Source organism: Macrotis lagotis, chromosome X (genome assembly GCF_037893015.1).
Source record: "Macrotis lagotis isolate mMagLag1 chromosome X, bilby.v1.9.chrom.fasta, whole genome shotgun sequence".
Classification (NCBI taxonomy): Eukaryota; Metazoa; Chordata; class Mammalia; order Peramelemorphia; family Peramelidae; genus Macrotis; species Macrotis lagotis.
The window spans coordinates 695717419-695723392 of NC_133666.1; the positions used below are offsets into that span (position 1 = coordinate 695717419).

The following is a 5974-nucleotide window of genomic DNA, read 5'->3' on the forward strand; positions in this document are numbered from 1 at the left end:
CCTAGTCCCCCCAATTTGGGTAGAATCCAATCCAAACTGCACCCTGTTTAGTGATGGGGGAATGGTTAGTGTGTCTCAACCCTGTGGGCATAGTAGCAGAGCCTCAAGAGTAGAATTCTATAACCAAAGGAAACCTGGCCCTGGGCTGAAGAAAGGTTGTGATTGCCCCTTATCGATCAATGCTTATGATTGGTAGTTGATATATGGTGCCTTGAAAGGATCATCTTAATTGGGTTAGTCTAGGGAAGCTTCCAATGTTGAATAAAAGTTCCATCAAGTGTTGATGTTACAGAATGTCTTCAAGGAGGTAGCCACTGGAGATATTGGGAAGGAGACTGGGACATCCCTTCAATTGGGCTATATGAGCCTAACTACCCTCTTGTCCTGAGAAACTGTCATTACAAGAGGAAATTGCCTCAGAAAAAATTAAAATGAGTTAGCCATTGTTACTTTAATCAATCCCTTCTAAAGCCTGGTTAATAGTGGCAAAGCTAAGACAGAAAATGAGTCCATTAATTTTTTCTTTTTTTCTTTGAAAGAGCAATTTTATTAATGTCCTGCAACAAAGTCCATTAGTAATTTGCAACCAAGCATTAACATTCTCATCCTGAGTCCTAAAGAGAGTAATCCGTTTTCTTCATCATGTAGTACATTTTACTCAATTTTATATTGCATTTTACTCAATTTCTTATAAATTGTCATTTTACAGACATACAAAGAATCCCTTGTAAAGGGACTACTAAGAACCTTGGTTAATAGGTCCCCATGATGCCCAAGTGGGCAGGCCTAGGTGCTTACAATCAATTTTTTAATTAAATTAAATTAAATTTTTATTTAAGGCAATGGGGTTAAGTGACTTTCCTAAGGTCGAACAGCTAGGTAATTATCAAGTGTCTGAGGCTGGATTTGAACTCAGGTCCTCCTGACTCCAGGACTGGTACTCTATCCACTGCTCCACCTAGCTGCCCCTTATGATCACTTTTTAATTTAATAACACCCTATGCCCAAACTGATTTCTCTGAAAATTCCTTCTCTATAGCAAGCAAAACATATGGAAGTGTTCTGTTTCAAATACAAAAGCTTTGAGTTAGACAGCTGCATAATATGATATAATTTCTTTTTGTTCAGTGATGAGAACACAAACCTCTCAATCAAAATGAGAAGCTTCAATCATTGAGACAGAAACATCAAGATGATTGCTTACCATGGGGGTGGGGAGGAAGGGGAGAAGTAAGGGAAGAAAGAAGAGAAAGAATTTGGAACCCAAAACTTTTTAAAAGATGGTTTTACCGTGTAATTAGGGGGGGAAATAAAATATTAAAAATTTCAAAACTAAATAAAAAGGCATACAATGTTAGCAATCTTTTTGTTATAATTTGATTTAATTCAAACTTATATTTTTTAAATGCAGTTAGTGAATGCTTTTGGAATCTAAAAGTATCCTCAACTAAAATACCAGTTTGTTCTCGTACAGGCATCACATGGTCAGGTTTTTTAAAAATCTATATTCTCATAGCATCCAATATCCACATTATATTAAGTAAATACATTTGAATGAAAAGGAAATGTTTGTGATTTATGGAAGTCACTTGAAGGAAAGTTAGTTTGGAGAAAAGGGTGGGAGGTGGGAAAAGGAGTGAGCCCAGTCTAGGTCCTGTCCTTGGCTTTGTACTCACTGAAGACCTCCACAACATTCACATGCTTCTGATAGACCCATTTGGTCTTTGTTCCATCCTGCTTCTCTCTCTCTTCATCAAGGGCTTCTTTCCTTGGGGTCTTCATCTTCCAGGACACAGCAGAAAGGGAAGGGAAATCATTCACTGTGATTTCTGGTATTTGATGAATAATTTTTGAGGCCATCAGGAGATTTTGGTGGAGGCTGCTTAGGAGGCTTTCACAGTCTGTACCACAACATTCATCAGGTTCTTGGTGCCTGGCTCGGGGACATTGTCCACTTCAAAGAAAGGAAAATAAACTTCTGCTTTGACTTTACTGAAGATGTTGAGCTGTACTGGAGATACAAGGAGGAATGGACAATTGTCTGCAGTGATTCTTCCCAACTTAGCCATCCTTGATCCTGACTCAGCGATTTTCTTAGCTGCATGAATTACATCCAATGTATTTTTTTTTAGGTTTTCGCAAGGCCAATAGGGTTAAGTGACCTGCCCAAGGCCACACAGCTAGGTCATTATTAAGTGTCTGGAGTCAGATTTGAACTCAGGTCCTCCTGACTCCAGGGCCGGTGCTTTATCCACTGCACCACCTAGCCACTGCTGTCCAATGTATTTTTAAGTGATCTTTGACCTTTAGTGAAATCTGTTATCTACATCATGATCATATACATCTATCTGGCTGGGATAATAATATTATACTATTATGATATTATTATCATACATTATCACTATCATATAAATCATACGTTATCATTATTGTCCCAATCGAATATTTTGGCATTCCCTGCTCTTCTCTTTCTGAATGCTGGCCACTGTACTTGGAGCTCAGCCCAAATAGCTCCTGCTTTTTGACTTTTTCACTTGCCATCATAGACCAATGACAAGGTATCATCAATAAATTCATCTTCATCCATTGGTCGGATTGGAACTGAGAATCCTTCTTGTTCATTAAAGCATAGCATAACTACATTAAGAAAACATTCTGGTGAAATCCAGAACCTTTTCAGTCTAGACTCCAGGTCCTAAGTTATTCATCGATGAAGTATCATTGTGAATGACTGGCTACCCAACCCCAAACAGTACCAGCAGAACAGTCTAAATCATTAACAACTCATTCTTGGAGAACAAAGACACACTTGTTTACATCTTCCAAAGTGGAATTCTCTGAGACAGACAGAAAAATTCCAATGGAAATTACGTCATCTATGACATCAATTGCTTTTCCCACTGCTCTTTTAAAATATGTATGTTCTCCTGGACCAATTTAGTTTTCGGTTTTGTAGTCAGAGCAAATGCAGCATTGATAAACTGAGGACAGAGAGTTTCCAGTAGACTTGCTGACATGGGAATCAGCTTCTTGGGCAAGTCACTTAACCCCACTTGCAAAAATCAAAGGAAAAAAACAAAGAAATAGAACAGTTAAGTTAGCAACCTCAGTTAGTTTGCTAGCATGTTCATGGAAAAGGAGCATATTCATTAACTTCTTTCTCATTTCCATTCATTGCAGCCTCAATCAATAATATCAGAAATGGCATATTATGGGGCAGCTAGGTGGTGCAGTGGTACCTGAGTTCAAATCTGGTCTCAGACACTTAATAATTACCTAGCTGTGTGGCCTTGGGCAGGCCACTTAACCCCATTTGCCTTACAAAAAAAACTAAAAAAAAAATAATTACCTAGTTATGTGACCTTGGACAAGCCACTTAACCCCATTGCCTTGTAAAAAACCTTTAAAAAATGGCATATTAGTTTGAAATATGATGTATGACAATTTTGCAGAACTGTCTGTCTAAATCTTTGGTCTTTTTTAAAAATCATTTTCTTTGTTGAAGAATTAAGAGCATTATCTCTTTCTTTATATCCATCATTCCCCATGTATTCAGAAAGTAAAGCCCATGAAGCCTGCCACACATCATACAAATACCAGATGAATCCGCCACTAGGGCTGCTTCACTGATAATGGTCTTCAGATGCTCTTCAAGAGAAAGCTTCAAATGACCTTCACTCAAGCTCAGAGGGTGAACAATTGCTTTTTTATCAGAGTTATTGAGTGTACATACCAGTTCCACCTGTTACTAGGAGGCATCATCACAAGCTGGGACCTAGGCCGAATTGGAGATTCCAGTTTGTTGTAACAGTCTGTATATCAGCCACATTGGGTGCTGAAGGTAGGCCTGAGCAGCTGTATATCATATGGGAATTTTTTTGTTAGTTCTCCTCTAACTACAACCCATTTGATCCTGATGACCCATGTCTTTCAGTTCCTATTGTCTTTTAACTGCCATAATGTTCAACATCTCCTCTTCAGCTTTTCCAGATTTATATTGTCTGCCTAAATCTTACTCTGTGTCTACATTTCTAAGTTTCAGGATAACATCTTCCACAAATTCCAACTGAATATGTAATTTGTAGACATCTGCCCTGTCCACCAGAATAAGCAACCAGGTACCAGCTAAGAGCAAGGAGCTGTGCTTCTCCAAAGAACAGGGGTCATCTTCAAACTCTTCAGGGCCACTTTTCATCAAATCACCTTGTTTCCAGACATCTTTTTTTTTTAGTTTTTTTTGCAAAGCAAAGGGGTTAAGTGGCTTATTAAGTGTATGAGGCTGGATTTGAACTCAGGTCCTCCTGACTCCAGGGCTAGTGCTCCATCCACTGTATCACTTAGCCACCCTATCCAGACATCTTCAATAGAAACTACAAGTTGCCTCTCTTTGGCAATTTTATCTCTTTCTCCTAGAAATTTTCAGTTTTTCTCAGATCTTAGCTTGTCTTCCTACTTGGTTGGAGCCCCATGGATGCCAGAAATGGGATGGGACCAGTTGAGTGTTCCAGGCTTCTTGATGCTCAAGACCAGGAGAGTGGCTAGCTGTCATAGGCTAGCAATCAATACATGGGCCTCCTTCAAAAGACCTCCTTTCTTGTTAGAAGTCTTCTATCACTGGTGATTAATGTTGTAACCTGAGTAATCAGAAACTCCAAAAGCCCATATCGCTAGACTTTTGGGGTGTCCCTTTTGGAGTTGCCTGCCTGTACAACCATCACTTCTGCAGGGAAGAGTTAGAAAGAGGAGGATCCCAAGGCCCCAAAGCCAGGTACCACTGTGATTTTGTCTTTCATCCTGATTGAGACCCTGATTTTCATGATCCCTTGTATTTAAGGATGCATATAAAATGTGAAGATCCCTTACAGCTATCTTTAAGATTTCAAATCATAAGACAAGTCTTTCTTTCTTTTGCTCATCAGTAAATGAACCCAACTGCAATTAGAAGAGTGATTCAGAATGACTAATGGGCAGGAGGCAGCTGCACTCTCTCTGAAAAACTAAACTATTAGTAACCAGGAGAATAGAGACAGATTGGATGACATAGGGAAGGCCACAGAGACTCAGGGGTCCAAAAACCATCGAGTTGTAAGAGAATCATTCCTTGTGTAGCCCCTCAGCCTTAAATAATAACACTATGTAGAGCACTAGATTCGACTTGGCAGGCAAAGTTGGGCATTTAATTTTGAAATCCCTCGATAAAGAGGAAACCCAATAGGGAAAGAAATCTATTGGGTTCAGCAGCCTCTAACATCATAGATTAAATTGTTCAATTAAGAAGTCTTCATTAAGCTCTTACTATTTGCCAGGCAGCATCATGGTAATCATTGGGAACACAAAGAAAAAGGTAAAGCAGTCTGAAGGACTCATGGTGGGGAGAGGATGCAAGGAAGCAAGCTCCTCAGTCACTTCCCCAGGGAGAGGCCTTATGGCAGGAAATGGGTGGAGTACCTTGGAGAGATTCTGAAGCATGATTAGATATTGCAGACCATAAAAAGGAGTCATGTGCATGGGCCAGAATGATAAGAAGGAGACTGTGAAAACCTTGAAATGCCAGTGCAGTTCCCATTTGGTCCCAGAGGTAATAGGGAGTCACTGGAGTTTACTGAGTAAGAGAGTGACATAATCAGACTTCTAGGAAAATCATTTTGACAGTTGAGTTGGTTTAGGGTGGGAAGAGCCTTGTGGCAGAGAAACCATTTGGACGGTTACAACAGTCCAGGTGAGAGGAAAGGAAGGCCTAAACTTGGGTGGTGGTTGTATGAGTAGAGAAAAGGAGAACTATCCAAGAATTGTTAGGAAGGTTCAAGTGATAAGATTGACCATTGGTTGAGTATGGTTGGATGGGTGAGCGTGAGGAGTCAGGGACAGCTCTGAGGTATGAACCTGGATGACTTGAAGGATGATAGTGTCCTCAATAGTAGGGAATGTTCACAAGAGGGATGGATCCAGGAGGGAAAACATGAGTTCTGTCTTG

At 39.9% G+C, this 5974-nt stretch overlaps 1 pseudogene; it reads right to left on the reverse strand.

Moving 5' to 3' along the window:
• Positions 1-1647: 1647 nt before the first annotated feature.
• Positions 1648-4195, reverse strand: LOC141499610 (catenin alpha-1-like; annotated as a pseudogene).
• Positions 4196-5974: the final 1779 nt, after the last annotated feature.